Source organism: Mesoplodon densirostris, chromosome 1 (assembly GCF_025265405.1).
Source record: "Mesoplodon densirostris isolate mMesDen1 chromosome 1, mMesDen1 primary haplotype, whole genome shotgun sequence".
NCBI classification, from domain to species: domain Eukaryota; kingdom Metazoa; phylum Chordata; class Mammalia; order Artiodactyla; family Ziphiidae; genus Mesoplodon; species Mesoplodon densirostris.
In genome coordinates this window covers 151,027,745-151,048,750 of record NC_082661.1, presented here as the reverse complement: position 1 = coordinate 151,048,750, position 21,006 = coordinate 151,027,745, and the positions used below count along the sequence as shown (strand labels likewise).

Here is a 21,006-nt window from a genome sequence, read left to right as displayed (position 1 = left end):
GCATCCTTGCCTTGTTTCCGATCTTAGAAGAAAAGCTTTTGGCTTTTCACCATTTACTATGATGTTAGCTTTGGGCTTACTATATATGGTCTTTGTCATATTGAGGTAAATAACTTCTATATCTTGTTTGTTGAGAATTATTTTCACAAAGGTGTGTTGAATTTTGTTAAACGCTTTTTCTGTATCTATGATGATCGTGATTTTTGTCCTGTATTCTGTTAATGTGGTATATTATGTTAATTGATTGGAATATGTTGCACCATTCTTTTTTCTTAACATCTTTATTGGAGTATTATTGCTTTACAATGGTGTGTTAGTTTCTGCTTTATAATGAAGTGAATCAGCTATACATATACATATATCCCCATATCTCCTCCCTCTTGCATCTCCCTCCCACCTTCCCTATCCCACCCCTCTAGGTGGTCACAAAACACTGAGCTGTGTTGCACCATTCTTGAATCTCAGGGGTAAATCCCACTTTGTCATAATGTACGGTTTCTTAATATGCTGTTGGATTCAGCTTGCTAGTACTTTGTTGAGGATTTTTGCATTTAGTTCATCAGGGGTATTGGCCTGTAGTTTTCTATTTTTCTCTTTTGATTATTTGTCTCTAATATTTATTATTTCCATTCTTCTAATAACTTTGGGTTTGGTTTCTTTTTCTTTTTCTAGCTCTTTGAGGTGTAAAGTTATGTTGAGCTCTTTTCTTATTTTCTAATGTGGGCATTTATCACTATAAACTTCCTTCTTAGAACTGCTTTTGTTCCATCCTTGTTTGATTTATTTGTTATTCAAGAGAGTGTTATTTAATTTCAACATATTTGTGAATTTTCCTTCTTCTGTGATTTCTAGTTTTATTCCATTGTGGTCAGAAAAGATATTTGATGTGATTTCAGTCTTCTTAAATTTGTTAAGACATGTTTTGTGACCTAATAAAATACAGGGTATTTTCCATCTCAAACACTGTAGTTTTCATCTCTAAAAATTTGATGGGAGTTTTTTTTTTTTTATTGTCCATGTTTCTACTTAATATATTCAATCTTTTCTTTAGCTTCTTGAACATATAGAATATAGTTAAGATAATTTTTTAAGGTCCTTGTCTACTAAGTTTATTATTTGTGTTATTTCTAGTTCTCTTTCAATTGATTGATTGATATGTTTTATTCTAATTGTGGGAACAGGAACTATGTCTGTCTCTATGAGTGCCTCTGACACTGTTTCCTCTAATCTTTTCAGGTGGTTCTCTCAGCCTCAGATAGTTTCCTTAGCTGTGTTTGCTGATCAGTACTCAACTGAATACTCCAGGGGAACACTCTTCAGATCTTTAGAGTTCTCTCTGTGCGCATCTTGCTTCTCTGTAGTACTCTGCCTTGCAAACTCTAGCTACCATGGCTTCCCTGGATTCTCATCTCTCAACACAGAGACACCATGGGTCTCTGCCTGCATTTCCTTTCCCTATGCTACAGTGTGGAAATTTTCTCTAGACATTAACCTAGGACAATTGTAGGGCTCACTTTTTTTGTCTCTCATCACTCAGGGATACCGGTCCTTCATTGCCTGATGTTTTGTGTCTTGAGAGATGTTGTTTCATTCATTTTTTTTTTGCGGTACGCGGGCCTCTCACTGTTGCGGCCTCTCCCATTGCGGAGCACAGGCTCCGGATGTGCAGGCTCAGCGGCCATGGCTTACGGGCCCAGCTGCTCCGCAGCATGTGGGATCTTCCCAGACCGGGACACAAGCCCGTGTCCCCTTCATCGGCAGGCGGACTCTCAACCACTGCGCCACCAGGGAAGCCCTTTCATTCATATTTTGTCCAACTTTTTAGTTGTTTAAGTCAGAAGGTTGAATCAGATCCCTCTGACTCCATCTCAGCTGGATTTAAAGAATGGCTGGCTCCTCAAAACACAATTTAATGAATTCTTATTACCCAAATTCTGTCTAATTCTGAAAAGTAAGTTGCTGTGGCCAGTGAAAAAGCAATAAATTTTCTTCTGCCTGTTGTTACAACCTATTTGCTTCCTATAAAAGTGACTATTAAACTTTCAGAGACTTCATTGAAAAATCATTATCAAGAATTACATATTGCCATGTCAAGCATAAAACCTGATAGAAAAAAAATGTTATGTTCATGGAATCAAGTTCAAATTTCTCAGAAAATAAAAATAAAAAGATTTATTTAGAAGTTTTATACCAGTTAAAAGTTAATATCTTTCTTAATACTTTATATTTCATTTTTTGTCTGACTTTTGTAATATGAAGAAATTAATAAAATTTTCCACTAGCCTGACATAGATGCCCTCAAAACTCCTTTAGTTTACTTCAGTGTGCTGTACATATTTGATCTTTCTCTGTGTGTCCCATTACATGAAAATGTTTGTAACCCCTCACATGAAAAGTGAGTCTAAATCTTGAAGACCCTTTGCTATAAGTAGCAACTGTAGAGGTGGGGATGGGTGTGAGTGAGCTCATGACTATTGGTAGGGGGCACCCAGAAAGTTTGTGTGTGTGCATAAATGTGTGTTTTAGTTTTCCTTGTTCAGAAGTTATAATAAAAACAAAAGGAAAGTCAGATTTGATTTAGAAAGATCATTTTATAGTCATCATTGCATTACTAGACATCTTGTAGCATACTGATTGCAAAAATGGCTTCAATCCTCTATCTCTCCTTGGATCCACACTCCATCTATTATGACTGTGCTTGGCGGTGGCTTATTTTACATGATTGTTATAGCAATTGCTAACTGATACACATCTGTTGTAATGCATTGGAGAAAGAATTCAATAATATGAGGATCCTTCCACACTCAAACGTGTTGGCAAAGCTCTCACAGATGTTGGATATATCTGCTGAGGTGGGCTTCTTGACTCCCAAGCAAAGATGTTGCCTTACCTTTTGCACCATGCAGGAGTGAATGTTTGTCAGATCAGGTACCTTGGCTCATGACTCTGGTCTCCGTGGGCAAGGCAGGCAGTGAAAGCTGCCTTAAAATTTCATAAGCTTTCATTCATAATTTTAGCCAGATATTTGAATATACGATAAAATGAGGCAAAGCATTCCCAGGGCAAAGTGGAAAATGCTCCTATCATCCATTTTTAAAAGGAAATATGATACATAGTCTGAGAAGGCAAATGGGGGATTTAGATTTTTAATATAAGTGGGGTTTTGAGTCAGTCATTTGGTTGTAAAGAGAGACTGGGAAACTTGACTTGAAGCTACCTTTGCAGAGCAGGCTTTTTGTTTTAAATTAGATTTTAGGTTTATGTAGGGTTGTTTGGGGTTTGATATACTTGGAGGAGGGTTAAAGTCACCATGCATAAGACTAACCTTAACTAGAGGTCCCCCAACCTCCAAACACTGAGGTAGAATAAGAGAATACTCTTATAATAAGAATAAAAGGGGTTGGGCAATTGAGTAAATGAGAAATGCACAGTGGTCCTCACACTTAGGAATGAGGGGACAACCTCCTGATAATTGTTAAGGGTGAAACAATAGTCTATGTGTAAAAGGTAGAATGCTAGAATGGATGATTACTGATTTAAATGTTTCATTGAAATCAAATTCTCAAGGTCTGCCTACTATGGTTTATATCTTATCATATCTGCTTTTATTATAGAAAGTTTCATTCTGGGCCATATTGTCATCTATCTGCAAGCCATCACAATTAAGTTTCTGCTCCTTAAAATTAAAACAAGAACTTTTGTTTTCAAAGCCCACAAAAAGTAAGTAAAATTTAAGAAATTTATGTCAGCTCTGAGATTTTCAGAAGATTTCTTTAGATAAGAATCATAAAAATGCAGATGGTAAGAATATATAATTAGATTTAGGGAATTTCAATTTTAATAACAGACTAAAGCACTGTCTCTTGTCTATAATTTAATAAGGAAAATTTTCCTGGGATCATAAACTATGAAATTATAACCTCAGAGGCTTCTCAATGACAACTAACACTAAGATTAAATAAGAGCTTTAGAATTAAACATCACAGCATCATTTTATTGAAGATTATATCTTTGTAAATAGTAGCTATAAAACTAAATCAATGGATTATGAAATTTTTACCACTAGAAGTTAAGGAGAAGAGTTTATGGGCAAGCTGAATCAATAATTTAAGATTGTAGACTAAAGAAATTAGTGGCAATATTTTCTAGCTGATAAAACTATTTGTACCATATAATGAAATGCTAAATCTTCATACAGAAGTTTTCAAATGACATGTAAACTTATATAATAATTAAAGTAAGTCCTAAATAATCTCCATGAGGATAGGGACCTTGTAGGTTTTGTCCACAGCTGTGGACTCAGCACCGAGCCTAGCACCTGGCCCATAGCAAGTGTGTGATGTTCACCGTGTTGTACTGAATATTTCAATTTTTGTTGTTGTTGTTTTTATTGTGGTACGTGGGCCTCTCACTGTTGTGGCCTTTCCTGTTGCAGAGCACAGGCTCCGGACGCGCAGGCTCAGTGGCCATGGCTCACAGGCCCAGTCGTTCCGCGGCATGTGGGATCTTCCCAGACCGGGGCATGAACCCGTGTTCCCTGCATCCGCAGGCGGACTCTCAACCACTGCGCCACCAGGGAAGCCCTGAATATTTCAATTTAAAGTTGGAGCTGCTATGCTACACTTAGACACAAGAGGGCATGATGGAACCTGGTATAGGACAGGCTGTGCTGATTTTCTTATAAACTGTGGTTTTTGATTTTTCCAGTTGTTCTTTATGAATAGCAGGTCACTCTGGCTGACCTTCTATAGCATAGCATAACATATAGTAAGGACTATTAAAAAGCTGAAATTTACTGAAATTTATATTTACTCCTATATAAAACTTAATAACTACTTTCATTTATAATATTTAAGAGATTTACCAGAGAACTGAAAAAGAAAAACACAAAATAGAGTGATGTAAAATTTTAGGATTTTTTTAAAATAGCAACTCTTCCATGCAAACTGGAACTCTATCTCAGATCACTGCCATAGAAACCGGGCTTTTATTTGGATAGCATATTCTTTACATTGCATTTTTGCCCTTTTTTTTTTTTTTTTTTTTTTTTTTTTTTTTTTTTTTTTTGCGGTATACGGGCCTCTCACTGTTGTGGCCTCCCCCGTTGCGGAGCACAGGCTCCGGACGCGCAGGCTCCGGACGCGCAAGGCTCAGCGGCCATGGCTCATGGGCCCAGCCGCTCCGCGGCATATGGGATCCTCCCAGACCGGGGCACGAACCCGTATCCCCTGCATCGGCAGGCGGACTCTCAACCACTTGCGCCACCAGGGAGGCCCTTGCCCATTTTTGTGAGTAGTGAACTGAAGCAAATTAGTAAAAGAAAATTAACCTTGATGAAGAAAATGTATTCTTCAGCATATAAAATAGTGATGATAAGCAAGGGGTGGAATTGGAACAGTAGCCCCCAATATTTTATATGTTGGGGAGATGGAGGGACGTTTATTGAACATCCTGGACGCTTGGCAGGTGGCTGTGCTGGTTCTATAAAGATCCAAGGCACAGACACTTCCTGACAGTTGTATATTACAATTGTATAGCCATTATAGATCACTCTTACCCCCCTGTTTTCCAGCTCTCTCCCCACGGGCTTGCACTGCCCTCATAAAAAAATAAAGAGCCTAATAGATAGCCAAAAAAAAAAATCACTTGTCTATAATGAATTCCCTATATATTTATCTTACTTGGCAATGGTCACCATGCCAACGTGGCTAAAATTGATAGGCATTCTTCATCTTCTTATTTGATCTCTGGGAAGCATTTAGTACCATTGGCCTCTCTTCCATCTTAAAATATTGCTCTCTCTTCTTTTCTTTTTACTTTCATGGACTTCCCTTTTCAGTCTGTCAAATGGGCTTCTCTTTCCAAGATTCCCTCTTTGACCCTCTCTGTAATCACACTGTGTCTGGACACTTTTGCTCTGTGACTTCACTTATATTGTCCCAAACTTATATAACTCTAGCTTAGCTCTCAGTCTTGAGCTCTAGATCCCTATGAATCTGAGCTCTGGGCTTTCCAACTAGAAATTCAAATGTGTTCAAAGATATAGCTTCACTCCCTACCCCAAACCTGTTTCTCTCGCATTGCTTCGTCCATGAATGACAATACCATCCAGACAGTGGTCTAAGCCAGGTGTCTAAGCAATCCTTTAGAGTTCTCCTTCTTTCTCAGCTTCCACAGCTAATTAGATCCTCTGGGAGACACTACTGGTTGTCTCTCCAACAGCCAATTCCAACCTTCTCTTCACTGTTATTAGAACCTACCTCCCACTATAGAGGCTGAAAGAGCCAGATTTTGTTCTCTCAACTTTCCTTGCATTGAAGGCATGGGCATTTGGCCCAATCTGATTAATGGGATTCTAGGAAAGATTTTCCTCTCTGATTAAAAAACAAAGAGATGCCTGTACAATGGAGGTCTCCCCTTCTTTCCTGTTGTGGGCATTGCTGTTTGAGGATCCAATGCTCAAGGCTGCTGCTTGAGACCATGAAAAAGAGAAAAACTATGTGGAGAAGTCAACCTGGAGTTCTGACGGGCATGTGGCAACTGTGCCTGACTCCGTTCTTCTTATGTAAGAAAGTGACTCCCAATTACTTTCGTACTTACACTTGAAGTTTTCTGACTTAATGTTGTAAAGATACAGCTTGAAGGCCAATTGATTTTAGCTCCTAAATATCTCTTGAATCTGCCTCCTTCTTTCAGTCCCTTGGTTAACCCCTCTGTTGGGCTTTTTTCATTCTTACGGGGATTGCTGCAACAACAGCCTGACTGATGTAACTTCTTCCACTCTTGTTTCTTCTTCTCCAGGACCACTTTCCCTCTGATATCAGAGGGATTTTCATTTCAAACTTCAAGTCAAATCACACCTCTTCCCTTGTTACAAAATTTTCAGTGATTCCTCTTCAATAGTAGTTAAGTGATCAGACAGTTCCTAAGGCTCAGCTACTACTTCAGCTGCTAGATCGACTTCCCACATTTCCATAAATGTGGTTGGTAAGGAAACAGTGAGCTTAAGTGGATTGAGGTGTTTATCGCTCATGAGACATCAGGCAGCACGAGCTTCCCCTTTGCTCTCCCCTTGTGTCATGGGGGTGATGCAGAGTGGATCCTGGTAGACCTTGCAAACATACTGGATGTAGGTCACAGCTGAGCTTAGGAAACCAGTTTTTTTTTTTTTAAGATTTATTTATTTATTTATTTTTGGCCTCATCGTTGCAGCATGTGGGTCTTAGTTGCAGCGCGTGGGCTCTTCATTGTGGTTCGTGGGCTTCTCTCTCTAGTTGTGGCATGTGGGCTTCTCTCTCTAGTGGCGTGCGGGCTCCAGGGCGCATGGGCTCTGTAGTTGTGGCGTGTGGGTTCCAGAGTGTGTAGGCTCTGTAGTTTGCAGCATACAGGCTCTCTAGTTGAGGCATGCGAGCTCAGTAGTTGTGGCGCGCCGGCTTAGTTGCCCCGTGGTATGTGAGACATTGATTCCCTGACCAGGAATCGAACCCACGTCCCCTGCATTGTAAGGCAGAGTCTTTACCACTAGACCACCAGGGAAGTCCCAGGAAACCAGTTTTATAAGGGGGTTGCAAGCTTCAAGCCAATCTGTCTATTCTTTGCTTCCAAAGGAGACATTACCTTAAGTATCTTGATCAGGAAACAGATCTGTCCTTAAACCTGGAGAGAGACACTCTTTTAGTCTCTGAGGATGTTTATTGTATAAACATCCTTGAAAAGATAACCTGAGACATGCAGAAATGCAATGGAGAATTGCTCCCAACAAATAGGAGCTAGGTTTGAGAATCAAACAGATCTGGAATTAAGTTCATATGTTAATTTGTATTAAATTAGGTGGCTTCCAGATTTATTTCTCCAGCCCCAGAGTCTTTTCCCTAAACTCTAGTCCTATATATCCAACTTCCTACTTGACAATTTCTAGTTGGTTTGAACATCTGATAAGAATATCAATCATACATATCCAAGTCTAAGCTCCTGGTATTTACCACCAAACCTCTTCTTCCCAAATATTAATGGCAATTTACCTTTCTCCAGCTTCAAATCTTTCCTTGCTCCAGCTTCAAATCTTGCTGTCATTTTTGTCTCCTCTCTTTCCCTTACACCCCCATATTCAATCCATCTGCAAATCCTGTTGGCTCTACTTTCAAATATATTGAGAATCTGACAACTTGCCACTCTTCTACTGTTATCAGACTTGTACAAAGCACTACCTCCTGCTATCTGAATTATTGAAAACACCTTCTAACCAATCTCCCTGCTTCCTCTCTTCAGATTGTTCTCAGCATAGTAGCCAAAGCGATCCTGTTAAAACATATCCTTCTATGATCAAGACCCCATTTTCCTATCTGGAACAAATACCAGAGACCTGACTATGAACTACAAGGTCCTGTGTGATCTGCCCCCTCCACCATTACATCCAGATCTCATCTTCTGCTCTTCCCTTCTCTCCCTCAGCTTCAGCCACATCAATCCCCATCTCAGGACCTTTCTACTTGCTATTTGTTCTTCCTTACATGCCTTCCCCTTAGATATCTGCTAGCCCAACTCCATCACTATTTTTAAGCAATTACTCAAACGTTGCCTTCTCTCGTGTATTCTCTGCCTACTTGACAAATACATCTGGATGCCTAACAAGCATGTCAAACTTACCATGTTCAACAAGAGGGCCTTCCTGAACATCTTACTTAAAATTTCAATCTCCACCACCTTCTGTTTCACTTGTGTTTCACTTATCTCTATCTGCTAAACTGTGTGTGTGTGTGTGTGTGTGTGTGTGTGTGTGTGTATAAAATATACTTAATTTTTATTTTCTTTGTTTTCTGTTTCCCTCCCTAGAGTATAATTTTCTTGACGGTAGATATTTTTATCTGCTGTCTTCACTACTGTAATCTCAGCATCTGGAACACGCCTCTCACACAGTAGGTGCTCAATAATTATTTGTTAACTGAATGAATTTTGGCTTTATCCCTTATTTTCTGCAGGCTTTGGAAAAGTTAGTTCACCTAAGCCTTATCTTTCTCATCAGTAAAAAGGGAAAAACAATAACACTACCTTGTCGGATTATTGTGAGGGTTAAATGGTATAATGTGCATAAAAAATTTAACATGCATAGTGCCTGGCACACAGTAGGCAATCTGATTCCCTAGGGCTGGAGGTACCTCACCATCCCCCTTCCAGTTTGTATTAGCCACAAATCCTCATAGCATTCTGTGTCTTACATTGTACATTAATTGTTGAAGTTATTGTCTAATTCTTGTTTGTCTGCCTAGCTTGGTGTTTGACTTATAGTAGGAACTGAGGGGGAAAAAGTAATTTGGTAGGTTACAATTTGCTTTAAATACATTATCTAATTTGATCCTTAGAACTAACCTGCGTGGGGAATAGACTGGTAAAATCATAAGAAAAAACTGAGGTTTAGCGGGATTCACAGCATTGCCAAATCTTATCTGGTGATGATTTCGTTGTTGTTGTTTAGATAAAATGAGTCTCACATTTTCTAAATGGTACTGAAATGAAAGCATTTTTGAAACAGGAGCAATCCATATACCCATGAACATTATATGAGTTCTTCAGTTCCCAATTGTGTTGGACCTTCCCAGGCTTAATTTAAACACATTTTTACCATTTTGATGAAATTGTGTTAGAAGTGAGATATCACCTTTATTCTCCTCATTCTCTTGTGCTTCACTTATTTACCTATTATTGGTAGGTCAAACAAAAAATGCCTAATTTTGTTAAGTAGTTTGTTCTTAAAGAAGAGATCAACTCACAACACAAGCAACGTTTGTCTTCTCAAAAATAAAATATAGCTCATTATTATGTGCTATTTGAGGATTTAAAAATATATTTTGCTTCTAAATTATGTCTGAATGGCATTAATTAAAATAGCTGTATAATCAGTATTTAAATATTCATTAAGTCTTTGCTAATATCTTTTCTAGTAATTGTTTTGACAGAGTAATTTATAGAAAACATCACTATCTTATCAATTGAAAATTACCATCTTACAAATAAAGATAGTTTGGGAGTACCGATAGATGATTGAAATAGGAAAGATATTTGACAAGGAGGGAACAGTTTCTTGGTATCTGGGGAAAGCTGGAACGATTTTTCTTGGTGTATTAGTTTCCTGTTGCTGCTTTAAAAATTACTACGAACTTAATAGCTTCAGGGAGCACACATTTATTATCTTATCGTTCTGGAGTCAGAAGTTTGCAGTGGGCCTCAATGGGCTAAAATTAACGTGTCAGCAGGGCTGCCTTATTTCCTGGCTGTTCCAAGGGAGAATCCACTTCCTTAACTTTTCCAGCTTCTAGAGGTTTCCTGGATTCATTGGCTCATAGCCCCCTTTAATCTCCAAAGCCAGCAAAGTCTTTCTCATGATGCCATCTTTCTGGCTCTGACTCTTCTGCTTACCTCTTCCACATTTAAGGGACTGTCATGATTAATTACATTGAGCCCAGCTGGATAATCCAGGATAATTTCCTTACTTTAACTTCAGCTGATTAACAACCTTAATTCCATCTGCAACTTTAACTCTCTCTTGCCATGTAACATAATGTTCACAGGTCCTGGAGATTAGGATATGGACATTTTTATGGGCACATTATTTTGTCTACCATAGTGGGTAACTCAAAGATAGAGACCTAAAATGGTATAAGATTGTACCATATAATTATGTTTGTTTGTTTAGGTAAGGAGTTAAGGGGTGAATACACACTACAATTTAATACTTGCTCACATCTCAGTTTGCTATTTATTTTAAGAAGTTATCATTTTAGAAAGTTCTGATCATGCTTTGTGATCCAGATTGAACCTATCACTGGCAATTATCTTCTTTAACAGTACTTATTTTTCTGCTGGCTTGCCACTTTTATTTTTTTTTTAGCAAATGATTTTGCAGTTATCAATAATATATGCCAATTGGATATGAACTGTCTCATACTTGATATCCCTTTCTTGTTACCTTCTGGCAGGTAGTGAACAATGTTATTTGTTATACTAATTTTAGCTCATATAGATTTCTACCCACCACCAGGGGAAAGGGTTTGCATTAGAAATAGCAAGAGATGCAAAAACAAATAAACAGCAGTTTTCAAACACTTAAAGCATTTACAGAACTTTTTCTTCAAATTATATATTCTGTGGAAGTCTGTAGACCATTATTTGAAGCACATAAAAATCAAACTGTGTTGTTGGAAGAGAGAAAGCTCCAACCTCACTCCTCACTTGGCAAATCCATCTTGAAAAAGACTAAATTCATGTCCCCTCAGGAAAGGTACTAGGAAGTTAAGGATGAAACAAATGAAAACTTCTATTTTGTATTTATTTTTATTAAAAATGTTTTCTCCAGCTTTATGGAGATGTAATTGACATATAGCATTGTGTAGGCTTAGAGTGTATAATGTAATGATTAGATACGTATATATATTGCAAAATGATGCCACAATAAGGTTTATTAACACATCTGTCCCCACACACAGATAAAATTTGGGTGTGTGGGGGGAGAACTTTTAAAATCTACTCTCAGTAATTTTCAAATATACAATAGAGGATTGTTAACTATAGTCACCATGCTGTACATTGCATACCCAGAACTTATTCATGTTATAACTGGAAGTTTGTACCCTTTGACCACCTTCACCTTTTCCCCCCATCTCCCACCCCCTGTCCCTGGCAACAAATAAAAATTTTAGTAGAAGGCAGAGTGTCCAGGGTAGACAAAGAGTGAGGTACAATGTGGACTGGAAGTCCAGGAAACAGAAAAATCATAATAAGCTGCTGGAATCTGTGGTACTGAAGTCATGACTTAAAGTTCAAATAAGATTTTGGACGAGCCGAGACAAAAAGGAAGCAGCACAGCAGAGAGTAAAGAGCTGAGTGAGGGCAAAGAAACCAAAGAAGACAGGCCATGTTTGTGGATAGCACATAGTTCATCTGGACACCAGCACAGGCTGAATTTAAGAGAAGACTGAGAATCTGAGTCAAGACATGGCATGGGGCAGGCTGGAGAAAAGCCTTAAATAGCAGAGTGAAAAAACTGAGTTTATTTGCTCATGGGAATCTTGCACTAAACACTGGAGTCAGGAATTAGAAGTAGGTTGGATTAAAAAAGTGAAGCTCATTTATAAAAAGCCATTGATAGTATGACAGTCTCCTTTGAACTAAGCAAAGAATGCATGTTGGTGAGCCACGACGACTACTTTGACTTTCTGTCATGCCGTGTAGTGTGTCCTAGCTTGTGACAGTGAGTGTGCTCAGTCATATCTACTGATCCCAAAGATTTTCTTTCTTACAACCCACTCTGCTATTTTCTGTAATAGCACACTTGAAATTTTCCTGTCCCTAGAAGGGCATTTAACTTAATTGAAACATAGAGTTCAGTGAATATAAAGCCTATTTTTTGATACGTTGCATCCTTGACAATGGTTTCATTGTGGTGAATTCCCACAGGAAGATCGATTTGGCAGATGTGAGCAGGACTTTATATGACTTTAGACCTCAAAGGAAGTCACAGCTTATTTTCATACATTCTGTCAGTGTTTGTTATAAAAGTTCAGTAGATTCCACTGTCATATTGTACAATGTATAGTTTTTTTAGTAACAACTTTTTCTTTTAATTGAGTCAAGCTGAGTATTTCCACCACATTCTTTCAGTTGCTATTGCTATGTTATTTGTGTAGATTTCTGGTTCACACCACTGGGAAAAACATGCATGGAAACTTTTATTTATTTATTTATTTATTTATTTATTTATTTATTATTTTTTTTTTGCAGTACGCCGGCCTCTCACTGTTGTGGCCTCTCCCGTTGCGGAGCACAGGCTCTGGACGCCCAGGCTCAGCGGCCATGGCTCATGGGCCCAGCCGCTCCGCGGCATGTGGGATCTTCCCAGAACGGGTCACGAACCCGTGTCCCCTGCATCGGCAGGCGGACTCTCAACCACTGCGCCACCAGGGAAGCCCGCATGGAAATTTTTATTCACTTTCTGGGGAAAACCCACCAGTGAGGGGCCCCTTTGGCCCTATCTCTGTAAATGGCACCATCATCCCCTCAGTTTCTTAGGCAAGAAACCAGGGAGTCATCACCGATGTTTTCTTTTGCTCTCTCCCATTAATTAGATTTTTTTTAGGTGGTGACAATTATCTACCCTCTAGGCTCCCCACCATTTACAATGTGACTTAAGCTCCTCCCATCAAGAGATAGATCTACTTCTCTCTTTGAATTTGAGTAGGGCTTGTAAATCTTTGGAGAAATGCTTTGTAACTTAATTGATTAATATAAGTGCTATTTCCAAGCCTAGGTGTCAAGCAACCTTGCACATTTCTGCTGTTCTCGCCTATACCACCTATACCTCTGTTCTGCCACCATGAGAACAGACCTGGGCTAGCCTGCTGAGGGACAGAAGACCATGCACCATGAATCAATTGATTGATCCCAGCTGAGGCCCCAGACATGTAGGAGAACCCAGCCAAGATCAGCAGAGCTATCTTACAGCTGATCTGCCGTGTGCTATGTGCTGTGAGCTCTCTTACAGCTCAGTTCACTGAGACACATGAGCAAGGTCCTTCCAAACTTTCCTGGCCCTAGCTAATCCATCAGTTTATGATTTAAGTAAATGCTTGTTATTTTAAGCCACTAAATTTTGTGTGGTTAATTATGCAATGAAAGCTAACTGATATATCCTCCTTCACTTAATTGTTCTCTGAGTATTGTAGCTTTTACTGCCTTAATATAATTTCTCTGCATTTCATTTTCTCCTCCTTTACTGCCTTCTATCTCAATTTTAATCCCACCTCATTTCTACTACTAGAATAGTCATGTTTTTCTTCTACTTAAACCCCTTTAATGGTCATCATTTTCAATGGAATAAAGCACACACTGCTGAAGGGAGTCACCCTGATGGCTATGAGCCCAATTTATTATGTCAGACTCCCTGGCTCCCTCACTTTCTGGCTGTGTGACCTTGGGCAAGTTACTAAAGCACTCTGTGCTTCAGTTTCCTCATGCTTAAAATGGAATAAAAATGAGCCATTGCAAGTAGAGTCTAGAATAGAACCTGGCACATCATAATTATGAACATTATATGTACTACAATTTTTAGTCCTTAGTATGAAATATAAGACCTTCTGTGAACTGGCTCTTTTATTCTCTCTCTAAAGTTGTATGTCACTATGACTTCTTCACAACCCAAGTCAAAGCCCTTGGTTCTTCCAATATGTACCATGTTGTTTAAAGCCTCCATATTTTTATTCATGTTGCTTCAATGTTTTGAGTGCCTGGTTCCTGCCTCTCTTTTCTCTGGCCTCTAGTCCCCTTCTCTGACTATATGAACTTCTTCTCTTTCAGTGCTTACCTCAAGCAGTGCTGTCTTGATGAAGTCTTTTCTAGACTCCACTGGTATAATTAGTTATGTCCTGATTCATGCCCCCATAGTATCCTGCCCATACTCCTTGCATGGTATGTATTGGATTATACAGTCCAGACTGTCGGTTCCTTTTAGGGAAAAACAGTGTGCTATTTGTTCTTGTTTCTCCATCATCTAGAACAATGCCTGAAACATAGTCTGAACTTCAGAAATGATGATTACAAATTTAGGATACTATAAAGACACAGAGGAAGTAATTGAGAAGAAACAAATCAGGCTCTAATTTTCTGTTTCCAAAATGCTAAAGTCACAGGTGCTCTTGGAGTGATTGCAGATAACTATAGGCAAGGAGGCCATTGGGATGGGGCTGAATGTAGGCAAGAGTGTGTGGGTAGGGCACTTGTGGGTAATGCTGTATATCCTTGTGGATCTTGAAGAACTTGGAAGATGATAATATAACTAAAACACTAGGGAAAAGCTGAAGTCCAGGAGCATGGCATTACTAAAGACACGTAGAAACTGCTGACTTTGGTTAGAATAGACAGGTTTCTACCATTTTAACTACTATGAATGAACGCAAGGACAATTTAAAAGTTGGGATCTTTGACAGTAAGATAATTTTCAAGTTATGTATGCTGTGTTCTAACTTCATGCTTGTTTTATATATATATATATATATATATATATTTTTTTTTTTTTTTTTTTTTTTTCCGGTACGCGGGCCTCTCACTGTTGTGGCCTCTCCCGTTGCGGAGCACAGGCTCCGGACGCGCAGGCTCAGCGTCCATGGCCACGGGCCCAGCCGCTCTGCAGCATGTGGGATCCTCCCGGACCAGGGCACGAACCCGCGTCCCCTGCATCGGCAGGCGGACTCTCAACCACTGCGCCACCAGGGAAGCCCCTATATTTTTTATGAATATTGTCTCTTCTTATAAACTTAATGTTCTTAAAAAGGAACAATGGAATGCTTATGATCATATATGCTATAGGACATAGGAAAGTTGGGATGGGAAATATTTCATGAAGTTGATTTTTCATGCATTTAATGAGCCAAGTTTGTGATTTCCAATGATTAAAAAAGCACTCCAGTAGAATCACTGTTTGAAAACCAAACATCATATAATACCTCAATGGAGAAAGTTGGAACTCTATATCAGTTATACAATAACTCCCCGTAGCTTCTCCCCCAACAACTGGAAACCATCATTCTACTTTCCTTCTCTACTATAGGAACTTCATATAAGTGGAATCGTATAGTATTTGTCTTTTTGTGATTGGCTTATTTGACTTGGCTTAATGTCCTCAGGGTTCATCCCTGTTGTAGCATATGTCAGAATTTCCTTCCTTTATAAGGCTGAATCATAAATCATTGTATGTATATAACACATTTTGCTTATCCATTCATCCATCAGTAGACACTTGGGTTACTTCTAAGATTCAGCTATTGTAAATAATGTTGCTGTGAACATGGGTTCATAAACATCTCTTTGAAACTCTGCTTTTAACTCTTTTGGTTAGATATCTAGAAGTGAAATTACTGGATCATATGGTAATTCTATTTCTGACTTTTTGGGAAACTGCCATACTGTTTTCCACAACAGCTGTACCATTTTACATTCCCACCAACAGTGCAAAAGTATTCCAGTTTCTCTACATCCTCACCAATACTGTTGGTTATTTATTTATTTGTTTGTTTATTTATTTATTTGTCATCCTAATGGATGTGAAGTGATGTCTCATTGTGATATATATGGGGTAAAATTTCACTGTAATTTTGATTTGTATTTACCTAATGTTTAGTGATGTGGAACATATTTACATGTGCTTATTAGTCATTTACATATCTTTGGAGAAATATCTACAGAAGTCCCTTGCCCATTTTTGAATCATGTTTTTTTTATATTATTATTGAGTTTTAGGAGTTCTCTATCTATTCTGGATTTTAATCCCTTATCAGATATATGATTTTCAAATATTTTCTCTCACTCTGTGGGTTGCCTTTTTACTCTGTTCATAATGTCTTTCGATCCACAAAATTTTAAATTTTTCATCAAGTTCAGTTCGTCTCTTTTTTCTTTGGTTGCCTGTGCCTTTGGTGTTATATCCAAGAAATCATTGCCAAACCCAGTACTATGAATCTTTTGCCCTATGTTTTCTTCTATGAGTTTTATAGTTTGAGGTCTTATGTATAGGTACATTTTGAATTATTTTTTGTATATGGTGTTAGATAAAGGTCTAACTTCATTCTTTTGCATGTAGATATCTAGTTACCTCAGCACCATTTGTTGAAGAGACACTGTCCTTTCCCCATTGAATGGTCTTGGCTCTCCAGTTGAAAATTATTTGACCGTATAGGCAAGGGTTTATTTCTGGGATTTCTATATTTTCCATTGGTTTACATGTCTGTCTTTATGCTGGTACCACACTGTTTTGATTATGGTAGCTTTTTCATAAGTTTTGAAATCAGGAAGTGTGAGTCCTCCAGCTTTATGTTTTACACATTTTTGTGACACCCTGATCCATGGGCGCACTTGACGGATCCTTCAAACACTTGTGGATTTAATGATGGAACTGCAACTATCATCTAATGTGGGACATGCTGGGAAACTTGCTCTTATCTTGCCAAACCTAGAATAATTTCCACAGAACTATTTTCAACAAGAAAATATCAAACATATTTTTCATAATATAAGTTATTCCAAATACTGCTTACTAGTGAAGAATGAATTGATTTATTCTCACAGTGTTTTGCCCTCTTTTATATTCATTAAAATTCAGGTGATTGGTATTACAGAAAGAAAATCTTTTTCAGTTTAGTCATGGATTCTGAGCATAAAGTTTTTCCAATGCTAGAAAACTGATCTGGCACCATTTCTTATCCATAGCAAAATAGCATGATCTCTTTATTACAGTTTTGACTTAACATTATGGTATGTATTAAAAGTCTAAGGGAATATGATAGAAGATGTTAAGGTTGTATTTAGCAATGCCATGATATAAAGATATGAAGACAAAGTGATTAGAATATAAGGAAGTAAATATCAGAAGTGATATACATTATAAATCACCTTAGTAAAAGAAGCCTAGTGCTAGCCATTCTAGTTTTATTGAACCATAATTTCTGTTTGTTTTTAAATTTATGAGCATAATATTTATCATCTTCTCATTTTTTTTCTGATTAAAACTTAAGAGTTTCAGAACTCTAAAGCATCTGAAAATTCATTGTATTAGTTAAAGTAAGACTTGTGTGCTGTAATAAATAGAACTAACAATAGTTCAGTGGCTCAAAGAAAATAAGTTTCCTTTTTCCCTCATGCTGTAGTCTGAGATGAGCATTCTAGGTTAGCCTACAGCTGTGCTCTGGGCAATCTTTCAGAGTACCAGCTTCCTTCTACTTTGTTTTTGATGATTCCCTCGGGCATTGTCTTTACCAGCTTGAGTGAAACTGGTTTCAGACACTTCCTTATTCTAGTTTGTGGAAGAGAACTTGAATACAGGAGCTCAGTACAAGGTTTTATAGGCCAGGCTGGGAAGGGGTAAATGTCACTTCTGCTGACGTTCCATTGGTGAGAGCTCAGTCACTAAGCCACACCTGGCTACAAGAGGAACTGGGAAATAAGGTCCTGGGTAGGCACTCATGTCAGCTATAGCTCTCTTACTATGTAGAAAAGGAAAAATGAATTTTGGATAACAAACGGTGTCCTTCTCAATCACCCAGGCCAAAGCCCTCAGTTTCCTAGTGAGGGTAGGGAGACTGGAGAGCAATTAATCACTTACCACCTATGTGACCTTGGACATACAGCCTTTACCACTTAATCAGCCATCTGACCTGGACTACCTAACCTTTACTACTTACCACGGATGTGACCTTGAACACATAATTTCTACCACTTACCACCCATCTGACCTTGAATAATTAACCTCTGTCATTTGTTTCTTATAGACATTGGACACATAATCTCTACCATTTATGTGACTTGGTGTCATGACCTTTACCACATAACACCTTTATGACCATCTTGTAATTTCTACCACTTAACACCTATATGACCATGGCCTATAACCTCGATAAGAATATTTTTCTCATCTTTACCTCATAGGATTGTGTTATACAAGGTAATTAATATAAAGACATTAGAAAAATGATGAGCACATAGTGCTCAATAAATATACTCTGCTGTTGCTGCCATTACCACCATTACCACTCATGTTACTACTATTTGTATTACCTAGCTAACAGAAAACTAATAAACATGATAACTAATGAATGTTTCAGGGCCTCCAGGTTATTAATATAGAGTTTAGTTATTGCTAAGCATAGAAATGCTTCTGAATTAAAAAGTTATAGTCAATATAATGTCACCTTTACAAGCATTTAATATACACACTTTAATAGTATGTAGTAGTTATAGTCTCAGATTAAATGGGAGAGTAGCACATTTGTATATTCTGGTTCTATTTGCCAGTTTTAAGATTCAGTGACTCGTTTATTGGATATTGGTCCTATAGGAGAAATTAGAACATAAAAAGATAATTTATTCTGAATATAATATTAGAGTTAAATAAACTATCAATACATTTTATTCATCCTTTTGTTATGCTAACATCACAGGGAAGCTAAGTGACCCTGATGATTATTAGCTCAAAGCATAAACCATTTAGTTGGAAACAGAAGTCAAAGAACTAAAAACTCCAAGTAGCTGTTTGCCAGATTTTCCAAAATGAAATTCAGTTAATTTGTAAATATGTCCTTAAATGCAAATGATTTTTTTCCTTCCTGCATGGAACAAAATAACTTGGACAGTTGAAAAGTCCTTATGAACTAAAGAGAGTAAACAAATCACTATCAAAGTCAATGCATTTCCCTATGTTTTATAGACATCACAGCAAAAATTTTAAACATTCAACTTCAATTGATGCCATAGCTTGTTTTGTCTTTTCTCTAGATCAGTTTATGTATATATTACCTAGAGTTCCCTTACAAAGTGTGTTGATACCTCAGTTACCCTAAATGAGAGTTCATGCTTGTTGATTGCATGTACGGTGTGATTTTCAGAGAGACTATCTATCTGTAAATGTGCAGTTTTTGATGTATATTTTAAAGCCTAGCAGTTATTCAAAGAAAGTTTCATAGAATGCAGAAGATCCTTGATATTTGTAAATTATGCCTGCACGCACACGCATACACACACACACACACACACACACACACACAGATTTAATGAATTTATATTCTGTTGAAAATGAACCTGAGAATGAAATGAACTGTTATTGCTGGTGATGGAAATAATGAGAAGATACAAAGTGACATTAGAAAATAGAAGCTTGGACTAAATTAAGAGCAAGCAGTCAAATCTGTGGTGGCTTGGCTGATGTCATGAACAAGTCCACCATGTGTTTTATGTAGAAATGTGAAACTAAGAACCCTGAAATTATTTCAGTGAGTGCTCCAGGAAGAATTAGGTTTTATAGGTTTATTAGTGGAAACATTGAGAGCTGTTTTGTAAAATCAATAAGGGTATGAAAAGACACCAAATTTTTCCATTTAGTTATGATATATTATGAAGTAAATTATGTGCATATGATATATAATGAAGTAAATTATGTAAATTTTATTTAAGGATTTGGGGAGTCTTTATAGCCTCAGCTTATGTTCTCTGCAGTGGAAATATTTATTTAGCAAAGAATAATCATTTCACTCACCACTGATCTCTTACTCACTAAACACATACTGTCAATCTGTAAGCCTAGACATTGGATTGTGTTCTGTCTGGATTTTGCTGAAGTAGCGCTAACATGAAAATGTAGTTTAAGGCCAACTATTTAAAAAAAACAACAACTCTAGTTTATGTTTATAGTTACAGCTTTTAAATCAATTTTCAAATTAATTGATTTTCAGAATATACTGAAAGTGAAAAATGTGTCACTACAATTAGAATTAAACAACAGTGTGTATTTAATTGTGCACAGTTAGACAATAACTTTCTAATTTTCATGAGAGATTTCATGGAAATGCAGGTGAGAATCATCCAGTTTCTTTCATTTTATTTTAGTAAAGGTATGTTTACTTGAAACTAATATTCTACTATCAGTCAAAACATTTTCCTGAATAGTCTCACTTTATTTCAATTCTTCAGTTTGCAGATACTAACAAGTTTTACCCCTGGGGGTCGCTATTTATCTATATTTTGAAAAACCAGTTTCTTGATGAAGTGATGTAACTGGATAACTGTAGTGTGTGGTTTTACAGTTTAAAGAAACATTGCTGCAGGAAAAGTCTAAATTTAGACGAAGTTTCCTAGGGACTAAAATACCATCCTTTGTAAATTAAGTGATTCCACAGAGGCAATGATTTTTCTAGAGATTTCATTCAGAGATAACTAAATAGTAATTATGTTCAAAATAGCCATGTATGTATCTCAGGAGACTTAAAAATGCTTTACCAATCTGAGGCAGTTATGGGCTGGATGCTTTCCCAGTCCCCAGGGAATGGTGGAGGAGACATGGGGCTGGGAAAAGGACAAAGGACTCAGGCAGGAGAGTTAGGTTCTACTCTGGCTCTGTTTTTCACTGACCAGGGATCTGATCCAGTCTCTTATGCCCAGCTTTTCCCTTTGTAAAATTAAGGTAGAAGGCTCTGC

General features: G+C 37.6%; 1 long non-coding RNA gene across 2 annotated transcripts in view; it reads left to right on the top strand.

The window, feature by feature from the left end:
- The first annotated feature begins 2,676 nt into the window (after window positions 1-2,676).
- The window catches only part of LOC132484605 (uncharacterized), a 43,622-nt gene continuing 25,292 nt past the window's right edge, over window positions 2,677-21,006 (top strand). For both annotated transcript variants that reach the window (XR_009531238.1, XR_009531237.1), the window contains exons 1-2: window positions 2,677-2,852; window positions 3,615-3,720. This is a non-coding gene — a long non-coding RNA (uncharacterized LOC132484605). The remainder of the gene's footprint in view (window positions 2,853-3,614; window positions 3,721-21,006) is intronic.